Raw genomic sequence first — 22,903 nt, 5'->3', positions numbered from 1 at the left:
TTGATTTCCTAATATTAAACCAACCTTGCATGTTGCTCATAAACCAAACTTGTTGTTACATATTATCTTTTAACTGTTGATGAATTTTTATTTTTGTTTATTTTGTTAGAATTTTTACATCTGTGTTCACCACAGACGTATGATATATGATACATACAATTAAAACTCGTATGTAGCAGAACATTATCACAAGTATATTATTATATCACAAGTATATTTGTGTATATATCACAAGTATATATCACAAGTATATTATAGTATATTATATCACAAGTATATTATATCACAAGCATATTATCACAAGTATGAACACATCTATGTTCACCACAGACGTATGATAGAAATTCTACGTACGTAGAAATTTTACTTCTGTGTTCACCACAGACGTATGATATATGATACATATAATTATAACTCACTCATATGTAGCAGAACATTATCACAAGTATATTATGCTTCAAAATGAAGTTGTGTCCTTTCCCCTTCTCTCCAGCAACACCAGCCTAAATCCAAAGTCTACCTCAAGGTTCAGTCGAATCTGTCTATCTCTTTCATGAATTTGATCTCAATTCTTCTATCCACAATGAATCATTCCATCCTTTATATAACAGTTTAACTTTGTTATGCTTTTTCTGTGTTGTGGCACTTCTAGAATGCCCAGGATGTTTAAATATTTCGTCCACAAGACTGTGATCCTCTTAAAGGAGCGACCTTTGTTCATAAACTTGGCAAGCTCTATCACCATGCCTGGAACAAAGCAGGCGCTCAATACACGTGTGATGAACTGGTTTGTGCCTTGTTTTGCGTGCTTTTCATTCAAATGCTCTGTTCTTCACTGGCTGAACTCACTTTCTTTGTCGGATGGACTCCTTGATACCCTCTTGCTTTTCTCTGTGTAGCTGGAATTCAATAATGAGAGTAACGATGGTGATGATGATGACAATAATATAATCAGCACGAAAGCAAAATGACTTCTTCTGACCTCAAAACTCAACACTTCACAGACATGGAGTGAAAAACCATCGGTAAAACAAAGAACTAAAAAAAAAAAAAAAAAAATTAGTTCTTTACTTTTCTCTTGTGAAAAGGCCAGATATGAAGAATATTCAGAGACAAATGTCCTAAACTCCTTAAAAATAAATTTCACATCTCTCTTGCTCCGAGGGCCCACCACAGTGTGCTGGTGTCTGAAGTCATCTTTTTATTCAAGGCTCCCGGAAAGTTTCAAAACCAGTCACCGTGCAAGGTCTAGATTCTTTTTTCACGCTTTCTCTCTTTCTTTTCACATGCAATCTTCTTTCTCCGCAAGAAGGGATCTGTTTCCCTTTTTAAGGTTTTCTTCCCAGCAATCAATTGGATAAGGCTGGTATAGCTGAGCGAGGCTTGAATGCCACTAGCCAAAGAAAATTTTCCATAGCAGGTAGGGACTGCCTATGAAACTTGTTTTATTTTAAATTTTTGTCCCTCTCACACTAAAAATCATCAGCCACTTATTATATTTACCAAACTTTTCATTTTCACATATATGTAATTCTCATAATAACTCTGGAAACTGAGCCAGGTAATGGCGTTTAATGGCCTTATGGGCTAAAAAAAATTCTGGTGAACACAAGACGAAAATTAAAATAATACTCATTGCAAAATATATGTAAGGAAATGCAGCAGAATTATGATTTCTTAATAAAAGACTGATCATTTTTCTTCTGAAGTAGCAACTGTCACATTAATGAAGCTTTTTTTTTTTTTTTAAATACCTGTGCTCTAAGCATGGAACAAGTCTTCCTATTGGAATACACATCTCTGTCTGGGAGGTAGGTTTTGTTTCCATTTAACAAATAAATTAACTAAGGATAAGAGCAGTTATCACCTGTGTAACATCACACAGTTGGTAAGTGGCAGAGTAAGAATTGGAGCCCAGGTAATTCAGTCATTTGAGACGAAGCTCATTAGTGTTTTACTTTATTTTTCATTTTGTGCTAGAATTTTGGTTGGTTGGTTGGTTGGTTGCTTAGTGTTGTTTCCTTCCATTTTATACAGCAAGTACATCCTACCATGGAGTTCTACCCCATCTTTGGACATCTCCCAAACTCTACTCTTCTCTGATTATATGAGCAGTACATTTTGGCTCCCAATGGACACATCCCATTACCTACCTGGCTTTTCAATATATCGCAAATCCTCCCCGTGAAACCAAACAATGGACTCTTCTGTTTTGAGCTTCATTATTATATGGTCTGCATTATCACTGGCCTTATTACGGTTATTTCTGGCAATAGCAAGGATTGTAGGGAGGAAGAATGAGGGTGAAAATCCCCAGTTAAGGTACATGGAAAACTTGTTCAGCTCATAGCAAAGGAACTGCCTAGTTTATGGTCCACATATGTTCCCAAGAATCAGACTCAAATAGCCCTCCAGACAGCCTCTCAATACCATTCTGAAGCTGATCTCAGTCAACAGAATGACTGAAAATTGTGATCAGGTACTCAAAATCACCAGAGGAGAGTCACTATTCAAGCAGGTATCATTTAATATCAGTAAGAGAGAAGTATTTGAAAAAAAGAATAGAAGATTTCATCAGGTCCATAGATCTTCAGAGTAAAATGGAAAGATATTATATATATTAAGACCTAAAGAAGCACACTAATGAGCCCTCTGCATTGTGTTGCAATTTCCCGGTGGGGGGGGGGGGGTCATTCCCAAATAATTGGTCCCTGTGTAACTAATTCTATCTCTGGGACTACCTGACTGCTTCTTTCTGAGTAATGGAGTCATCCACCAGCCACCACAAATACAGTCAAGTATAATAACCCTCAGGGTCAGAGACAAGGATCAGTCATGTCCTGCTTGAAATCTCTGGACCTTAAGAAGCTTACCAGGTTGAGAAGACACTCCCTAAAATTGTATAGGAAAATAATTCCCAATTGTGTGCAATGCCATAATTCCTTTCTTTAAAAATAATTTTGTTTAATCTTTATCTATTTTTGAGAGAAAGAGAGACAGAGTGCAAGCAGGGGAGGAACAGAGACAGAGGGAGACACAGAATCCAAAGCAGGCTCCAGGCTCTAAGCTGTCAGCACAGAGCCCGACATGGGGCTCAAACTCACAAACCGCAAGATCATGACCTGAGCCAAAGTCAGACACTTAACCGACAGAGCCACCCAAGCGCTGCTACCATAATTCTTTCCTTAATGGATACCTGTCTTTCAATGATGAGAAGACTTAAAACTTAATGTAGGAAATATTGGGTGAGATCTAATCGTTGGTACTGATATCTTTGAGTTAAGAAATCTGTATACGATTGATACTTTATGTATTTGTATTGTTCCAGACTTTCAACTGATAGAGACAAGATTAGCCTTACAAATGCAGTATAAGATGAATATTTAAGCATTTGAAATAGTCCCATAATTTTTAACTAGCCATCTTAGTAAGATTACAAATAGCAATGGAATTATAAGTCTGATTCATCAAATGTGAACTGACTTTAAAAGGTTAGAGAAATAGCTGAGGGTTTGAATTTTAAATTTATAACTTCAGTAAATTTATTATAGGTTTCTTCTGCCACCCAAGAGTGTTCCCGTGAAATCTTTCCTGAGCCGGCATAAAGTGGCATAAAGTAAAGAGCAATTACTATTCATTTACATGGAAAAAGTTTTGAGCTTTCGTAGACCCCCAAAATAACCTCTCTTATACTTTTTCTGATACATGAGGACACATCTTGCCAACAGATGCACAGAACAAATCAAGATGAAGCCCAGGTCACAGACACAGGTCAGAGCTCCGGCAGGAGTGTAGCTCCGGGGAGGGGACTCACGGGCACCCCAACCTCTCCAGTGGCTCACTGCAAAACCAACAATGAATGCCATTTTTGCTTCTCAACTTTTTTCATAAAAGTGAAAATCCTTTTTGGGTTTCTTTTGGTTAGGGGAAGCAGGTACTAGTGAAGGTCTTTTTGTCATGGCAAAGTGACGCAATGGCACCTTTTGAAAATCAGGGGATACCTGTATTAACTTTTTTTAAAACCAAAGTAAACCTCTGAATAGCTTTTCCATGCACAATACTGCCCTACAGGGCACCAAAACACACATACCTATTGTGAGTTAATCTCTCGGTAAGGTTTCTGCCTGTTTGACTTTCCATTTGGCTCTTCTTCAAATCTTCCTGGAAAATGCCTTCAGGCTGAGGAATGGCAGCGTGGGAGCTGGGGACAGAGTCACTAGGTGACCACCAGGATCACGAAGAGTTGCCGGATGGGGAAGCATTGCCAGGCCGTAAACTAAGAGAACCAGAGGAGATGTGGGGAGTCATCAGAAAGTTTTGAAGAGACTTCAGCTGACCCCTGACCACAATTTGGAGAACACTAAGTTTTAGACCGGAAGTACGTGCTGTACCCTTCCACCATAGGGATCCAGGTCCCAATGTTTGGCCTTGTTATCTTCAACGATAAAGGAATTAAGACCCACAGTGTGTTTTCTCTCTGAAAGCCAGGGTGAAGGGTTGTGTCTGAGATTATCTTTTGTTAGTCCTTGCTTGTTGGGGTTTTGTCTTTCCCTGAGGGTGAATTCCCTGGCACAATGGCCCCCTCCCTTCTCTATGTGGATGCTTTAGCTGGCAAAAGAACTGAGGTTGAAATTTGAGATTGGCTTTATGGGTGAGGTTCCTGTTTGTTCAAAGCCACCTCCTATCTTTCTCTTCTGAAGCCACCAAAGAAAACTCTGAAAATCCTGGAGTGACCCTTAATTAAGGCAGCTCAGGGAGGAGGCACAGAGTAGCTAAAATAGAACGCCTTTCTTTTTTCTGTATAGCAAATATAGTCTGGCTGAAAGGCTTTTATGGACTAATCAGTTTTCCCTGGTGTGATCTATTATCTGGGTAAAGTGAAACAATCTTTCCTCTGTTCCTTGTAGACAAGGGGCCAGATTTTGACCTAGTGGGTCCTTTAGCTCCAAATAGCTATGCTTCTGGGAGCACCAGCCATTGTCTTCAAATGGCTGTTCCCTACTCTAAGGAAGATAAGTGTAACAGGGCAGGGATGGTCCTGGAAAGTGATGATGAGGTCAAGGTCTTCCAATCCAGCCCCTTGTTGCTGTGCTCGTCCCTCCCCTCCAGGCCTCATGCTGCCCACCAACCACCCCTCCCCCCCCCCCCCCCCCCCCCCCCCCCGCCCTGCCAACCCCTACTTTATCAAAATGCCTTCTTAGGCAAAGTTCAGGATAAGCACCTTACATTTTAGTGTGTTAGATCTCTCAGAGACCTAGCTTTGGAGCCTCATTTAAGGAAAATGAATTTCAGGCATCAAAGTGGTTGCAAAGGGTTTTTAGGGAAAAAGGGGACTTCCCTCTCACTTTATAAGAAAGGAGGTCTTCTGAAACAGAAATGTGATGTGCTAAGATCTGTGTAGGACTCCAGACCAAAAAAAAAAAAAAAAAAAAAAAAAAGATTGGTCTCCACTGGTGCGTTAGCTGAACTTAAACTGACTTGAAGCAACCACGTTGAGCGCAATCTTCTGAAATGAAAACTAGAAAGCACTTACAAGTGTATCTTTAAGCTTAGTTGAAAAGAATGTGATAATATGCCATCTCGTTTTGGCCATGCCATTTTAAATTGCCTTTTTTCTCAGGAAGTTCTTTCAAATAGAGCGATTGGACACATAGAAAAGTTTAAAGGTCATTTTCTGGACATTTGCACATTCTAAATGTTTTCTTAAGAGCAAGGGTGATCACCTGTAAAATGTACCACCATTTTGTCTTAATAATTCTCAGTCTTGACTGTGCATGAAAATTACCTGGGGAATTTGTCTAAAGCACAGATTTCTGCACATTCTCTCTCACTTCTCCCCAGATGATCCAACAGGTCTGTGCTGGGGCCCAGTAATCTACGTTTTGAGAAATATACGATAAATCTAATCTTGGGTAAACCGGAGGGTTCCATGTAACCTGCAGGACTACATAGCTAATTCTGATTTGGATGCTCACCCTCTTTCCTGGCCTTGCCTGTGCTCAGCCCCCTTTTTCTTTCTTTCTTTCTCCCCTTTGCCTCTGCTGCCTCCTCCCCCACCTCCCGAGGGAAGCTAAGCTCTGGGGCACCATGCACTGAATCCCTGGTGGTGACTTACGTCCTTTGGGGGAGTGTTGGTCACACGGCAAACAAACTCTCACTTGTTCTGCCTTTGTTTCTCAAAAATAGGCTTTGTACCCTTGGGGAAATGGCCCTCTAGAAGTATGTCATGTGGAGCTGGTTACCACACTTTAAGGAAAACATAGCAGATCTGGAAAAGAAACTGCAGAGATTAAAACAGTTCAGAAGGTTTCACAGAAGGCACAATAAATAATTAGATTCTATATATCTGGAAAGTCAAAAATTCCCCAGTAGGGCCATAGTCTGAGAACCAGTTGGCACCATAGGGATCACTGAGTGCTAGCTTCTCGATTCAGAGTCACTGAAAAACATGTGCATAAAAGCAAAACAACATGGCCTTATCTCCTAAAGAAAAAAGACCTATCATAGCTTGGAGGAGATCATTTTGCAAGATAAAGTAAATATATTACCTAACAAGTTATAGATTAAATATAGATGATTTATTATTAGCAAGTAATTCATGTAAAAGTTTTAAACAACATTCTTGAGACATTGATGCATGTTGGCTATATGAAGAAATGATTAAAGAAAATTAAATGTTCAGACACTAACATCACTAGCCTCTCTCTAACATTTGAAAGAGACCAGTATAATCTCATCCAAAGGCATTTCTTTTTCTTTTAATTTTTAAATTTTTTAAAAAGTTTATTTATTTATTTATTTTGAGAGAGAGAGAGAGAGAGAGAAAGAAAGAGAGAAAGAGAGAGAGAGAGCTCGTGCATGAGCAGGGGATGGGCAGAGAGATAAGGAGGGAGAGAAAATCCCAAGCAGACTCCATGCTGTCAGCACAGAGCCTGACACCAGACTTGAACCCACTTACTGTAACATTATGACCTGAGCCAAAACCAAGAGCCACATGCTCAACCCACTGAGCCACCCAGGGGCCCCACTTTGCTTTTTTAAAAAAAATCACTCAGGGAGCCTGGGTGGCTCCGTTAAGGGTCTGACTCTTGATTTCAGCTAAGGTCATGATCTCATCATTCCTGGGTTCAAGCCCTGCTTCAGGCTCTGTGATGTTTTCTACCACGCCACACTTTGTTTTAATCTGGCTCTTACTCACCCCTCAAAACCCTATTCAAATCATACCTCCTCAGGAAGCTGGCTCTGGTTCCCTGATTTGGTTTTGGAGAGCACTGTTATCAGCACTGACCACTCAGTCTTGGGTCTTCTCCACTAGACTCCATGCTCTTTGAAGACAGAGCAGGATTTATTTTACTGGTGTCTCCGGGGCTTAACAACATGCTCAACCTATTGTAGGTACCAAAAAATAGTTCTTCATTAAATGAAATGGTTTTTCTTAAATAGGGAAGGCAGGACTTGATACTAACTCTCAAAGTCCAGGTAAATTCCTAAAGGTCAGACACAGGAGGGGCCCAAAGTCTCACGACTGAAAAACCATTTGTTTATATGCATCTGCAAAGAGGTTATAATCCCCTCATCCTGCGGGTCCTTATTCTTCTGTTGGAAATTTACTTACAGGATGCAGTTTTAGTTTGGGTGTTGATATCTAGATTGTAACTCCTTCATCAAGCTAATTTAAAGGAGCCGGACATAGAATTTCCACTTCGTAAGGTTATTATTGCCATTAAATGTAATAATAAATGTTTGGAAGCAGAGTTACCCAATATTAGTGTACCCAATATACATTCATAGCACTTTATTTAATCCAACACTTCTTTGCTGTCTCAGGCTCTGGAATATAACCCCATGAAATGCAAGGACTGTGTCTCTTTCACCATTGTAACCAGAACACCTGAAAGTGTGATTTCCAAGTAACTGCTCAATAAATATTGGTAGATTGATTGAATGAATGAATAAGATGGAATGAACTTTCTTCCTCAATAAAATAGTTTACTCTTCTCCCATGTGCCTTCTGCACACAGATATTTCTCCCTTCGACTGACCTATGTTCTACAGCTTGTTAACCAACTTTACATACGCAAATATCCACCTGCTTGATAGCATCCTCTCAGAATTCATTTGAGATGCTTCCTCCTTCATTCTAGAACCTTATCGATCCCCCAATATAAATTATTGCCTCTGCAACTCAAGTCCGGTAATAATTGTCACCTCTTTTATAGCAAAGCTTGCATGCCGCTTGACTTTTTCTCACCCTTATCCAGATCTCAAGTAACTCATTTCTGTTCCTCGAGCTTTGTGTCAACTCATTCCCGATCACACATACGGCATGAGCTTTTTGCTCTGTTGCTTCACAGAGAATTTTTACGTTATAAAAGTAATGGCTTTCACATATCAACATATCTCAATAATATGTAGATATGATTTACATATCTAGATGTAGATGTAGATGTTAATACATAACATCTACATATCTAGATGTAGATGTTCATATGTAGATATGACTTATATGTAGATATGACTTACATAATATATTGGTAGGCATTTAGATTCAATTATTTTCCAAATATTTTCATTGGTGGATACTTAAATGAAAATACACCCTTTCTCTATTTCCTAATTTTAATTTTTTCCCTTTAGGTTCACAACACAGTGATGCAACAATTACGTACATTACACAGTGTTCACACAGGGAGTGTAGTTACCATCTGTCACCAGGAAATGTATTACTTTGTGTGAATTTTAAAATGACTTTTTATTTTTTTATATTTATATTATAATGTATATATTACATATTACCTTATGTATTTTTGTATTTATTATGTTTTAAAGTGGTTCTATAATTTGAACTGGTTCTGATGTTTCACTTAGTTTACTTCCCTTATTCTCCGTTTTCCAGTTAAAAAAAATTTTTTCTTTAATGTTTATTTATGTTTGAGACAGAGAGAGACAGAGCATGAACGGGGGGGAGGGGCAGGGAGAGAGGGAGACACAGAACCCGAAGCAGGCTCCAGGCTCTGAGCTGTCAGCACAGAGCCCGAGGTGGAGCTCAAACTCACAAACTGTGAGATCATGACCTGAGCTGAAGTCTGATGCTCAACTGACTGGGCCACCCAGGCACCCCCCCTTTTTTTTTTTTTTTAATTTTTTTTTAACTTACCGTTTTCCAGTTTATAAGGTAGAGTTTCCCGTCAGTGAACATCACATATGTCATAAAATTTACTATTCTTCCATAGTATTTAACCACAATATTAAAAACAGTGTGGGGAGGGGCACCCGGATGGCTCAGTTGGTTAAGTATCCATACTCATGGTTTGTGAGATCAAGCCCGTGCTGGGCTCTGTTACTGACAGCACGGAGCCTGCTTGGGATTCTCTGCCTCCCTCTCTATCTCTCCCTCTCCGTGCTGCTCCCCAACTCACGCTTTCTCTCTCTCTCTCTAAAAATAAATTTAAAAAATTTGTTTGTAATCTTTAAAAAAATTGTATATTATATTAATATTATTTGATTCCTATTACTTAGGTATAGATATTTTATACCTAAACTGTTATAAATAATGTCAAATTATTTTAAAGCTGTTATAATATTGTCAAATTATTTTTCAAACATTTTCTGCCACACTATATGGTCTTCAGGATTGGACAGATATACCAGTTCCATTTATATTTTCACCTGTACTACATACTGTAACTTTAAAAACAACTTAATAGAGGAAATGAACTTCATTACTGCTTTCACTTGAGATCTTTCACTATGAATGGAATTGAACAATTTTCAATTTACTCAGACATCTTTACTTCCTCTTACTCTTTTTTTTTTTTACGTTTATTTATTTTTGAGACAGAGAGAGAGAGACAGAGCATGAACGGGGGAGGAGCAGAGAGAGAGGGAGACACAGAATCGGAAGCAGGCTCCAGGCTCTGAGCCATCAGCCCAGAGCCCGACGCAGGGCTCGAACTCACGGACCGCGAGATCGCGAGATCGTGACCTGAGCTGAAGTCGGACGCTTAACCGACTGAGCCACCCAGGCGCCCCTACTTCCTCTTACTCTTTACATACTGTGTCCATAATGTAGTGGAAAAATATTTTAGCAACTTTTATGCATTAAAAATAATCACTACAGGGGCGTCTGGGTGACTCAGTCGGTTAAGCATCCGACTTCCGCTCAGGTCATGATATCACAGCTTGTGAGTTTGAGGCCTGTGTTGGGCTCTGTGCTGACAGCTGGGAACCTGAAGCCTGCTTCAGAGTCTGTGTCTCCCCCTCTTTCTGCCCCTCCCCCACTCATGCTCTGTCTCTCTGTCTCAAAAATAAATAAACATGAAAAAATTTGAAAAAATAAATCACTACAGATTTCAATAAACAAATGTTTAAAACAATCTTTTTTAATGATACCAATTCTAATCAGGCAGTGTTTGCAGAGCTCCAAGCTCACTTCAATGAGAAGGATAGCCACTGCTCAAGAGAGAAGTCATAAAAATCAAGCCATGGACCCGTACTTGTGACACAAACTGATACGCTAGATCTTAAGTTCTGTCTAACAATCAGCATCTGTTCATTACAGACCAGGGGTGGAGGCAGGAGAGACAGTTTCTATTCTAGACCAAACCCAGAGAAAGGGAGGCCACTTATCTGGGTAGCACAAAGCAAATCAGACTCTGCTCCTTTCCCGATTCCACCTTTGTTTGCTTATTTAACCAGGCAAAAGTACTTAACCACACAAAACAGCTTCTACTGTATTGACATAAAACTCATTTCACATGACCCACAGATAATCATTGGCAACCTTCAGAAGGGTTACCCGCTCACGACTCCATCGTTTCCTTGAAACTAACTGTGGCCACAGCCCTACTTTTAGTTTGTGCAATTTTATAACATTTTAGAACCAAACGACCCTTCATTTGTCAAGCAGTTTCCATGAAATAGACTTTAAAAAATCATTCCTAAAATCTCCTTCTCATTGTTGGACAAGAACCTAGTTTGATGACCAGAGCTGAGGACCTCCTAGGGCCCTGGCTCTCAGTGGTGGCTGTGCACTGGAGTCTCCTGGAGCTTTCAAAGACCCCAGTGTTGCCCCCTGTGCCAAAGGTTCTGATGTAATTGGCCTGGGATGAAGCCTAGGGATGGGGATTTTTAAAAGAGCCTCCACCTCACTGCTCAGGGGAAAGCAATGGATAGAGAGTTTCGCTGTCACCTGCTTACAAACCACCGATGGTGAAAGGTAATACTAACCCAGCCTAGTGTATTTCTCAAAAAAAAGAGATCTGTGGGATTTTTGTTGCTGTGGCTGACTTGCTTCTTTGAAGACACGACTCCAAGGTATTTTGCGATACAGAATTAACATGACGCAAGTTATCGAACCTCTTAAAAGCAGTTCTTCGCGCTTAAGACTTTGCCGGAATGCAGTTCAAGGCAAAACCTACCAAATGTAAACAGGACATGGATGTTTTTGCCACTGAGGCCGGGCACATATCCGTTGTTGGAGCGTATTTCCACGCGTCCTCTTTTCCGACTCCCCTCCCTTCCGGTGCCACGCGGATCGCCTCCTTTCTGCGCCTCTTCGTTCCTGCCGCCTGGCAGTGGTGCCTGATAACATCCAATACGTGGTTGTTGACTGACTTCATTTTCCCCTTGTTCTGCCAGCTGGATAGGCTGCTCTATCAGTAACAGTGCCACAGTGACCTCTCTCGATGAAACCAGAAAGTGCAGTGGGGAATTCCAGAAGGAGCTCTTGGAACAACAGTCACGTTGGGGTTGGAATGTGAGCCGGTCCCAGTCTCGGTCGAAACCGAGGAGGAAATCATGTCAGAGGAGCTTGGGGCAAATGGGAAGCAGAACAGCACTATGGGTCTGTCTCTGTGAGGAACCCGACCCGGCACTTTCGTTAACTCCTCTGATTCTTTTGGTTCTTCGTGTCCAGAGGCCAGAGACATGAGCTGAAATTCACTCTCTTGAATGATTTTACTAGTTTTTCAACATGCAAAGATTGCAATGTTTTATGCTACAGATTGATTTTTCAGGAGCCACCAAGGCGTTCCAATCAAGGCAATTAAAAAGAACCCCACACTGCATTTTAGAAGACAAAGTCACAGGGCTTTAGGGTAGGTTTCAAAAACTCTTCTTGGGGCGCCCGAGTGGCTCAGTCGGTTAAGTGTCTGACTTTGGCTCAGGTCATGATCTCAGGGCACATTAGTTTGAGCCCAGCATCGGGCTCTGTGCTGACAACTCAGAGCCTGGAGCCTGCTTCGGATTCTGTGTCTCCCTCTCTCTCTGCCCTCCCCCCCTTCTCTCTCTCAAAAAAACAAACTTAAAAAAAATAATAAAAAAAAAAACCTCTTCTCACTTTTAGTTTGTATTTGTTCTTATTGTTTATGTCCTGATGCATGCTTGGTGTAAACTCAGAGGGAAGAAGAAATGAAAGACACTGCCTTTAATGCCACAGTCAAGGTGACAACTACTTAAGAAATTAGAGGTGAGAAAACTTGATCCCATGAAGCAAGTACAAATGGGATTACTGTCACCAAATCATAAACACTTATGCTACCGGGGAGCAGCAGGCTAAGAGTTAACTTGGAGACTAGCGCTAAACTAAGTGTTCACTTTCAACCTTTGCACCGACCGAATCAATTAACATTCTGCCTAATTAACTCGGCTCTCAGATGGGGCTGCATGTAAAGCATCCCATATGGACAGTGGCCCCATTTCCCCCTCTAACAACAAGGTATAAAATTGTTTATCTGCATACTGATAACTTAGAGGTTAAAGAAGAAACAGGAGGTAGAGTGTTTATTTGAATAGAAATATGATATTAACACAAATGTTCTTTAAACAAAAAGATAATTTTAGTTGTGGCAATAGAGGAAAGGGTATACAGCAACCAGGTGAAGAAAGAGAACATTTTCTTCCCCGAATGAAGAATGAAAACGTGCTGGATTCTCACTCCATTGAGGGTCTGGGGGATTCGACCATGGGACCACCTTCAAAATGGGGCTATGTTGTAGATCTCCTAATAACGGTAAATAAACCTTTAGCCACAAAACCATTGTAGATGGAATCCAACACAAAGAATTCCCTATCAAATTACCAAACTATTTTTGTAAGACTTCAGGGTTAGCATATTTATTTTTCTTCACACACCCTGTCTCCAAGACTTTTAAAAAGTGCTAAAAATGATACAAAACCCAAGAGGATAACAATCATAAAGCAGAAGCAACAGAATAAAGGAAACTAAAGAGAGGGCCAGAAAATGGAGCCAGAAAAAAGCCTAAACGTTTGCATAAACCAAGTATTGATGTGCTCTCTTCCACGTGTCTGGGCGACAAATGTGGCTCGAACCTGCCAGCAGCCACAGTGAAGACAGTAACCTGGTCAAGTGCTCCCGCTCAGACTCTAAGATAGAAATAAACGCATTTCACAGAAGATTCTTCCTGGCATTTAGACCCAAACAACAACCAAAAAAACCAAAATGCTTATGTTTGGTCTCTTTTTGAAAAAGAAACTACATGATAGAATAAACAATGTCCTCAACAATATCTTTTTTTTTTTTTTAAGTTTATTTATTTTGAGAGAAAGAGAGAGAAACAGACAGAGACAGAGAGAGAGAGAACACTGGCAGGGGAGGGGCAGAGAGGAGAGAGAAGATCCCAAGCTAACTGCACAGAGCCCGATGCGGGGCTCAAACTCAAGAACTGTGAGATCGCGACCTGAGCTGAAACCAAGAGTCAGACGCTTAACAGACTGAGCCACACAGGCATCCCTGTCCTCAGCAATACCTTGACACAAAGTTTCATGGGACTTTTCCTTAAAATACTCCTCTGGATAGGGTGCCCAGTTTAATTTGAATTTCAGATAAACAAGCTAGACATACTCTCACTAAACAATTACTCATTGTCCATGATTCAAATTTAACTCACCCAACTCAGGTTCTTGTGAATCCTGTAAGAAAATTCTACTCATGTATACAAGCATAGATGTTACACATGCCTCCCTTTTATTAAACCTTTTGTTTTTAACATTTTTAATTTTTTTTAACGTTTATTTATTTTTTTTTTAATTTTTTTTTCAACGTTTATTTATTTTTGAGACAGAGAGAGACAGAGCATGAACGGGGGAGGGTCAGAGAGAGAGGGAGACACAGAAGCTGAAACAGGCTCCAGGCTCTGAGCTGTCAGCACAGAGCCCGACGCGGGGCTCAAACTCACGGACCGCGAGATCATGACCTGAGCCGAAGCCGGCCGCTTAACCGACTGAGCCACCCAGGCACCCCTTATTTTTAACATTTTTACTTTAATGAATGCAATCTTTTCACATCTACAAAGTTTTTAAAAGCTATGCATTGTTTAACTGTTTGGAGGTACCATAATTTATTTGACAATGTTTCTATTTAAAAAAAATTTTTTTTGATGTTTATTTATTTTTGAGAGAGAGACAGAGTGTGAGAGGGGGAGGGACAGAGAGAGGGAGACACAGAATCCCAAGCAGGCTCCAGGCTCTGAGCTGTCAGCACAGTGTCCCACACAGGGCTTGAACCCAGGAACCGTGAGGTCATGACCTGAGCCGAAGTCAGACGCTCAAGCCACTGAGCCACCCGGGCTCCCCGACAATGTTTCTATTGATGAACACTTGATTTAAATTGTTTCTTCTCTATCTTCTTTATAAACAACTTTGCCAACACCATAAATCCCTTTTGCAGGTATGCATTAAGACTGCTTTTCAGTCTTGGAAGGTCAATTGTGGTTTCAAAGAGATTACTTAGTCTTAAATTTGATAGAAATTGTAGGAGCACCTGGGTGGCTCAGCTGGTTGAGTGTCCAACCTCAGCCCAGGTCATGATCTCATGGTTCACAAATTTGAGCCCTGTGTTAGGCTCCATGCTGACAGCTCAGAACCTGGAGCCTGCTTCAGATTCTATGTCTCCCTCTCTCTCTGCCCCTCCCCGGCTCGTGCTCTGTCTATCTCAAAATAAAAAACATTACATTTTTTTTTAATTTTGATAGAAATTGCCAAATTGTCCCCTAAATACATTATATCAGTTTACATGCTAACCCACAGAATAGGAGAATGCTTTCCACACCCTTAGTAACAATACTCACTATGGATGCTGTAACTTTTTTTTTCCAGTCCTATACCTAAAAGAAACTACATCTCCATGCCGAATCAATTTGATATTCCTCAATTAAGAACGAAGTTCTGGTTGACATTTGTCAATTTTGGGCTGCCAGCTCCCACTGTCAGTCCTTTTCATCCTTCCCAGGCACCCAAGGATTACCCTTTGGAGAACTGCATCTCCCTGCATCTTTGGGTTAGGATGTAGAGTGTAAGTCTTCCTATGGAAACTGTGGGGTCCAAATCACCCAACTCCCCACTCAGAAAACCTGGGGGGTCCCATGCAGGGGACAGTCCTTGGGACATTTGGACCCTCTGGGGGATGCTGATACTTGGGAGAATGACCCACGAGCAAGAGCGCTGGTTGAAGCCATAGCCATCATGGGGGCAGCTGCTGTGTCAGTGTCCCTTACCTATGCTGTGACTCTGACTGTGGTTCTTACCACACAGCACCTCAGAGCTTGGTGGCCGTGGTCCGGTTTGGAACATAAGCTGTTAACCACTCTGAGCGCCAGCTGTCTCTCCAATGCATCCATTTCCTCTTTGAGAAAATCAATGTATTCCTTCTGCTTGAAACCAGGAACGCTGGCACAATTGTAGAGACAGGTTCCATCTAATTTTCCTCTAAATAGTGAATCTGTTAAATAGTGAGTCTTTCCAGTGCATGAAAACGATTTGATCATGGCTTATGTACAATTTCCTCAGGAATTCACCTATGGTATTACGCAAAGTACTCAATCTAAATTACAAAAGGAGAATGATCAAAGTGGACCCATCTAGAAGGCAGTAGTATCGGCTCTCGTTAAGGGGGCTCCTGGGTGGCTCTGTCAGTTAAGCATCTGACTTCGGCTCAGGTCATAATCCACGGTTTGTGGGGTCCAGCCCTGCATCATGCTTTGTGCTGACAGCAAGGAGCCTGCTTGGGATTTCCTCTTTCCACTCTGGAACATAGGAAGGAGAACTGAAGCTTGTCGATCTCCGGGTTCCAAGGTCAGTGGCATAGGAATACTTTTCATTTCAGTTGATTAGCTAGTGCGGAGGATCAGAATGTGCCATCCCCAAATGTGCAGCTTTGGTACGACGGAGAATCAAGAGATGCAGAAAGAAGCCTTTTCAGAACTTCTCTTATCTAACTCAAAGCAGAAACTTCTGAAAATGAAAACTGCCCCAAATCCCCTCTCCCGGAGAAGCTCTATGGTCACGCAGAAGAAGGAAAATCAGCACCAAAGTGGACCTGTGCAACCAAACCTTGCTAAAGTGGCCCTTCCTTTCCACTGGTTTCTCCCACGTTGCCTTCCCACAGTTGGAAGTCCCTAGAAGCCAGAAACCCTTTCCCTGTGTCTTGTCACTTCCCTACAAATTTGTCCTTCTTTGTTAAGATGCCATTTAGGGGCAAGTTCAAACCACCTCTTTGAATTACCCAGCACTGAGTTTCTCCCACATGCATGCATGCTGCCCACGTTAACAAGCTCTGTTCTTCTCTTGTTCATCGGTCCTTTGTCAGTCTCTTTTCAGGCTCCAGCTGGAGACCCTCGGAGGGGATGGGGAAGAGGCTTTTTTTCCCTTCCTTACACTAGCACCAAAGACAGTACCAAACAAAAATATCTGCGCCTCGTGAGTAGATGCAGCTGCCCATGGTCCGATGTTCTGAGCCCAGGTGCAGAGCCCAGGTGAAAGCCATTCGATTCAAGGAAACCTGAAGTCTCGAGGGTTCTAAGTGTGTACCCCATTGTGCAGGAAAGCGTCGAGTGAGTCTCAAGAGTCTACCTATGGCACGCCAGCTTGTACAGCAATGTCTTGCCACCAAAACTGTAGTCTCCTGTATCCTCTGTGGGCTTCAGCGTTCTTCTTACTCCAGGAGATCTCACTGTGGCTGCCTCAGGACCATCTGTAGCAGCCATTCATTTCACAAATACTACGTGCCCTCCACAAAAAGCACTGTTTCCTTTTGTTATTAAATGGTGTGTATGGAGAGCACCTTCCCTTATCAAATGGTTACAAAACACTGCAACTGCCCTCTTGAAGTGTAGTTTGAGTTTTCGTTATTTCTCTTTGTTTCTCTGTATGTGTGTCTCTTTCTTTCTCATCTATGTATATATTTTCGCCATCCCCTTTGGCCAGAACAATCTTTTATGGATGTAGCTGTATAATTTACGTACAATACATAGATCTTAAGGCCTCATTCTGAAGAGTTTTGTCAATGGCCTACACCCATTTAACCACAACCTATGGAAATAGAAAACGTTTCCAAAACCCCAGAAAATCCTCTCAAACTTCTTTCTGGTCAGTTCTGCACTATTTCCTGTCAGGGAAAACAACAACAACAATAACAACAACAACAATAACAATTCTAGTTTCTAGCACATAGATTTGTTTCGCTTATACTGAAAGTCATATGAATTGAATCACACAATTTGTGCTTTTTTGGTGGAGGGGGCTTGATATAATGTTTCTGAAGTTGATCCAAATTGTTGTGTGTGTCAGTAGTTCATTTCTTTTTACTAAGAAGCATTCTACTCTATGAGTTTACCACAATGTGTTTGTCCATTCACCTGTTGATGGTTATTTGGGCCATTTCGAGTTTGAGGCAATTATGAGTAAGGCTACTATGAACATTCTTCTCTACGTCTTTTTGTGTACACATCGTCCTTACTTCTTTACTGTTTACGTAAAGTAACTGTTTAACTTTACGAGAAATTGCAAAGGAGTTCTTCCGTGTGGTTGGACATTCCTTACATCTACCCACAATAGATGAGACTTCTAGTCACTTCAGATACTCACAAATGTCTGTTTTGTTAGGTGTTTTGAGAATAGTCCAATAACACCTGTGAAAGGTATCACACCATGGTTTTAATTTGCATCCTCTTATGGTTAATGACGTTGAGCACGTTTTCATTTGCTTACTGGCTATTTGCATACCGTGTTTTGTGAAATATTTGTTCAAGTGTGGGGGGGTGTCATTTTAAATTGGGTTGTTTGTACTTTTTATTATGAGGGTTTTTTTTTAATGTGTTTTGCAAATTTGCATGTCATCCGTGTACAGGGGTCATGCTAATCTACTCTGCGTCATTCCAATTTAGTAGATGTGCTGCCAAAGTGAGCACAGTTCTTTATGTATTTTGGATTCAACTCTTTCGTTAGATGTATGTACCATAAATATTTTTTCCAAAATGATTATTTTTTAATGGACAATGGCAAGTACGTTTCATAACCATCTCTGGAATACCCAAACATTCCAGTAGCAGATAGACCAGGCAGTTACTGCCACCACAAAAGTTTGGTATAAAAAACTATTCTAAAACATAGTGACTTCAAACAATAAGCATTTATATAGAAACCAAGGCTACAAGTCAGTTGGGGTCAGCTGACCTAGGCTGGGGTCAGATGAAGCACCTTGGCTGCATCATTTTGCTCCCTGGGTCTCATACTCTCCTCCTGGAACCAGTGCATTGGCACAGCCATTTTCTTTTCATGGCGGTGGCTGAGGCACAAAGAGACCAGCAGAAACATGCAAGACCTCTTGGGTCTTAGACTCAGACCAACACTGTGTTACTTTCACATCTACCTGTGGACCAAAGCATCTGTCATGGTTGAAATCAGAGCTGAGGTGGGAAACGTGCCCTGCCCATGGTTAGTAAGCTTTGCAAAATTACTTGACAAGTGGCATAGATACAGGGAAAAGCGAAGAATAAGACTCAGTGAAATCTGTTGCAAACATGTGAAAGTCGTAAGTGTGTAAACACATTTTTAAAGAATTTATGATGGAAAAGAGACTTTAGAAATAATCCATTGACCATTTTGCCCTCATAACTGCCTTGCTGAGTGTTTGATTTCCCTCCCTCAGCCCAACTTATTCCATTTAGTATTCAACTAGTCCTAAAACCATTTATTTACGAATTCAGGAATTTATTCAATAATTATTTAGAATATTTCCTCTATGCCAGGTACTGGGTGCCAGGTTCTAGAACCACAAGAGTGATCAAGACAGGCAGAACTTATGAAATTCAGCATTGGATACAGACAACTGAGTAGGAAATTTCAGTTCGATAGGATGCTTTAGGGGGCCATCGGAAGGACAGCCTTACCCAGAGTCATGGTGTGAAGGTTTTACAAAGAAAATGAGATCTAAGCTAAAGCCTAACCAACAAATGGAGGGCAAGTTGACTTAGAACTAACAGTAGGTAGATGCAGTTTGAGTGGAGTTTCGGTGGAGAGGTGACCGTGGCCCAGAATGAAGAGTAGATGGAAGATGTAGGGAAACAGGAGGCAGGGAGGCTACTGCAATGTCTAAGCCGGAGGAAGCAGGGCATCAACCAGCGTAGACGCAGCAGAGGTAGAGATATGTGGATAGATTCCAGTGACATTTTGGAGCCCCGGGGGAAGGGCTTGGAGTTTTACTCTGTCTAGGATGAGGGAGAGTGAGAAATCAAGAATAGTGCCCAAGTTTCATGACTAATCCAACAGATGGTTTTACACTTAATGAAATCAGAATTAGAGGAAAGGGTCATGTTGGATTGATAGGGGGAATAGATAACAAATTTTATTCTAAAATATTGAGTTACCTGTGTTAAAAGATAAGCTGAGGTATGTTAAATATTTCCAGAGCTTATTTAAGCAAAAGTCAATTCAAATCAGGTGGCATCCAATCTAAAAGACAGAGAGAAGCTCTGAGGAACCTTACAAAATGGAAGACTTACATGGGCAGAAAGGAGTTGGAACAAGGAAGGCGGGAAAGAGGCACATTAGCATGTGCAAAGTTATGGCAGGGTTACTTTCCTTTGGGGGATGACAGGGCTTTCTCTGGCAGATTACCTAATTAGTGCCGGTTAGGTGATTCCTGATGGACTGGTTTAAGATTCCATTTCTGGGAGAGCTGAGACTGTAATTAAATTAAGTCTTGCTTCCGTGACATGGGACTTAGCAGAAGTGCCTCTGTTTGGGGCCTATTGTCTCATTTTTCACACTTGTGAGATATCCAGGAGGCACTGTTTTGCAGTCAGAGGTAAAGATGAGCCTGAAGTTTAGTAGAGAATTTAGGGCTGGTGGTAGATTTATGTGTCATGGGTATATCGGACTTGGACACCAGCAGAGAAGGTGAAAATGCTCGTGGAGCATACACGAAGAGGGCGGCATGAGGAGGGACATCAGCCAACAGCTCAACAAGGAAAGGGTGGGCAGGCGAAGGGATCTTGCCAGGGAAGCTAAGAATGTGCAGCCAAAGCCATAGGAAGGAAGATCATGGAGGAAGAGTGTATGCCTGCTTTCAGGGAGGGAGAGACTAAATGGCAAAGAACAAGAGAAAAATCAATATGGTGATGGTCCTGATAAGACCCAAGGGAAGGAAATGTGAAGCTCAGATACAAGAATAAAATTTGGGTAGGAATTGCCCCCCACCCCCACCCCCCAGTAGGACAAGATAAAGAGACAGTATGGAAACAAATGAACGGTTGATACGGTGTGGGTGAGAGGGTTCTTGATGGTTTCTCTCTCTCTCTCTCTCTCTCTCTCTCTCTCTCTCTCTTTGAGGATAGAGTGGTATGGGAAGGAGGTGAAGCATTATTCTTTAGGAAAGTGAAGGTTTGAAAACAAAAACAAAAACAAAAACAAAAATTGGGAGAGAAAATGAAGAAAACCTCATTGTTCTCCAGGCAGCGTTAAGGTCCCAGGAGTGGTGGGGGACTGTGAATTTGTCATGTCTCACATCTTAATGACTTTGCCGTTTTCCACCAGACTTGGGAACACACAAAGAAAAAGCAGACATTCAGCTTGATTTACTCAGGTGGAGGGGAGACACCAAGAACGTGCCAGACACATTTCGTTCAGCGGCAAGCTGATCACCTCTTCACCGCTAACACCCCTCGGTGAAGAACAACCAGAAGAATTTTCAATTTAAAAATAAATCCAAACATTTGTCTTCATATTATCAATGCTGTGGTATATTCTGAACATATTGAGAAATGGAAGAGCATGCATTTGTGTCTGCTTCTTTCGATTTCTGTAGTGTCATATAATGTTCTAATATTCAGTGTTCATCGAAGTGTTTTAGATATGATACTGTTTCTTGAGGGAAGTGGGGATACTTTATACAAGCACGCAGAACAAAAAATGTACTTACCTCGCCTCCCTCTGTGAGGTGCAGTGCCTGCCAGAAGGACAGCGGAACAAGAGATTTGAGGATATTGGATTTCTTTTGCTCAAAACCAACTCCTTATTTTGTATTTTTGAAGCTTTTCTTGGAATTGATTGAAAAACATCAGAATTTTAGTTACTTTTTAAAATGTTTTATTTATTTTTGAGAGAGAGAAAGAGAGAGCACGAGCAAGGGAAGGAGCAGAGAGAGAGAGGGAGACGCAGAATCCAAAGCAGGCTCCAGGCTCTGAGCTGTCAGCACAGAGCCCGATGCAGGGCTCGAACCTGCGAACCGTGAGACCATGACCTGAGCTGAAGTCAGATGCTTAACTGACTGAGCCACTCAGGAACCCCCAGAATTCTAGTTATTTTTGATCAGCTTCCCCAAAATAATCAACTCTTTGGTCAATAGTAAAGAAAGAAAAAATGGGTTTCCCATAACAATGCATGTTCAGTTGCTGTCTCTTGTTGATATTCTTATGTTTGTTTCCAGGTGACTTCAATGGCCATGGTGAATTTATTTGCTGATCTTATTCTCTATGTCTGATACCTAGGGACATATCCTGTATATATGCTAATTTACCGTGATACCCTCAAAAATTTTTGAAAAAAAAATCATATGGATCAATGTTTACTATGTTAAGTCATCTAATTAAGAGATACACCTTTAAATGGATGTTCTTTCAACCACAGCCTTTTGGATCAAGGCACAACCATGCCTGATGATCAAGCCGATATTCCCACTTTGTAGAGTGTAATACAGCTCAGGACAGAAAGACACTGAGATGTTGGTGGAAAACAGGAGCGTTCCTTTAAATTAATAAGTTATGATAAAGCATCTTTATCAACCACAGTCATGAGTTATTTACACAGGCAGCAATTTAAGTATAAAAGGTAGAACCCAAGTACCACTAGAGGAATGTAGGTCTACTTACAGAGAAACTACATCATCTGATGAAAAGATGTATACCAGAAGGCTCCTCTTGGTACAGCCTGAATAGAGGAATGGGTTTTACAGCTTTGTTTGACATCTATGAATTAAACAACAGGTCTTAAAAACAGGTTTATAAAAACTGGTTCTTAAACAGTGAAAGCCGGATTGCACCGTAGGCATTCTTGAAGAGTAACCTACCTCTCACCTTGAGTCGAATATACACAAGGGGAATGAACCAGACCATTTCATATATTTTGGTTGGCTTCACAACATATCTATGACTCAGGCAGTGAGTCATGGCAATTGTTAAGGATGATTTAAATATAAGCCAAAAAGTGTGTTCTTGTGAACGCAGCTTGACCACTCGTTTCAGGTAAATGGACATGTCCTTTTTTCCCCTTTGATGGCTAAGTTCCAGGTTTTCCTTGTCATTTTTATAAGCCTGGATCCTATAATATCTCTAGGACTGTGGCAAGGGAGCCTTATGATAGGAAGAAGCTGAGAAGAATCCAAGGGCACTTCCTGACCAGATGAAATACAATAAAAGCTTGGAGCCAGGGGACGTGGAGTGGATTATAAAGAAAATTATAAAGGAAAGCAACGCCTCCTTTGTTTAGATGCAGAAAAGTTACGTGGCTGGAGAGAGAGAGAGAGAGAGAAGTTAGATAAAGTTTTGTTGTCATCGGATTGTCATTGAAATGTTTTAAGTTTGTTTATTTATTTTAAGAGAGAGAGAAA

At 41.1% G+C, this 22,903-nt stretch overlaps 1 long non-coding RNA gene and 1 other non-coding gene across 2 annotated transcripts; one reads left to right on the top strand and one right to left on the bottom strand.

Annotated features, from left to right (window-relative positions):
* Nucleotides 1-1,753: 1,753 nt before the first annotated feature.
* LOC123580627 lies at nucleotides 1,754-21,322 on the top strand. The gene is made up of 4 exons (XR_006703403.1): nucleotides 1,754-1,811; nucleotides 7,828-7,910; nucleotides 8,638-8,720; nucleotides 20,833-21,322. It is a non-coding gene; the product is annotated as an uncharacterized LOC123580627 (long non-coding RNA).
* Nucleotides 18,101-18,206, bottom strand: LOC123581739. Its single transcript, XR_006703976.1, has one exon. It is a non-coding gene; the product is annotated as a U6 spliceosomal RNA (small nuclear RNA).
* Nucleotides 21,323-22,903: the final 1,581 nt, after the last annotated feature.

Source organism: Leopardus geoffroyi, chromosome A3, assembly GCF_018350155.1.
Source record: "Leopardus geoffroyi isolate Oge1 chromosome A3, O.geoffroyi_Oge1_pat1.0, whole genome shotgun sequence".
Lineage (NCBI taxonomy): Eukaryota > Metazoa > Chordata > Mammalia > Carnivora > Felidae > Leopardus > Leopardus geoffroyi.
Note: the sequence above shows the minus strand (reverse complement) of the source record. Positions and strands in the feature narration are given on the sequence as shown.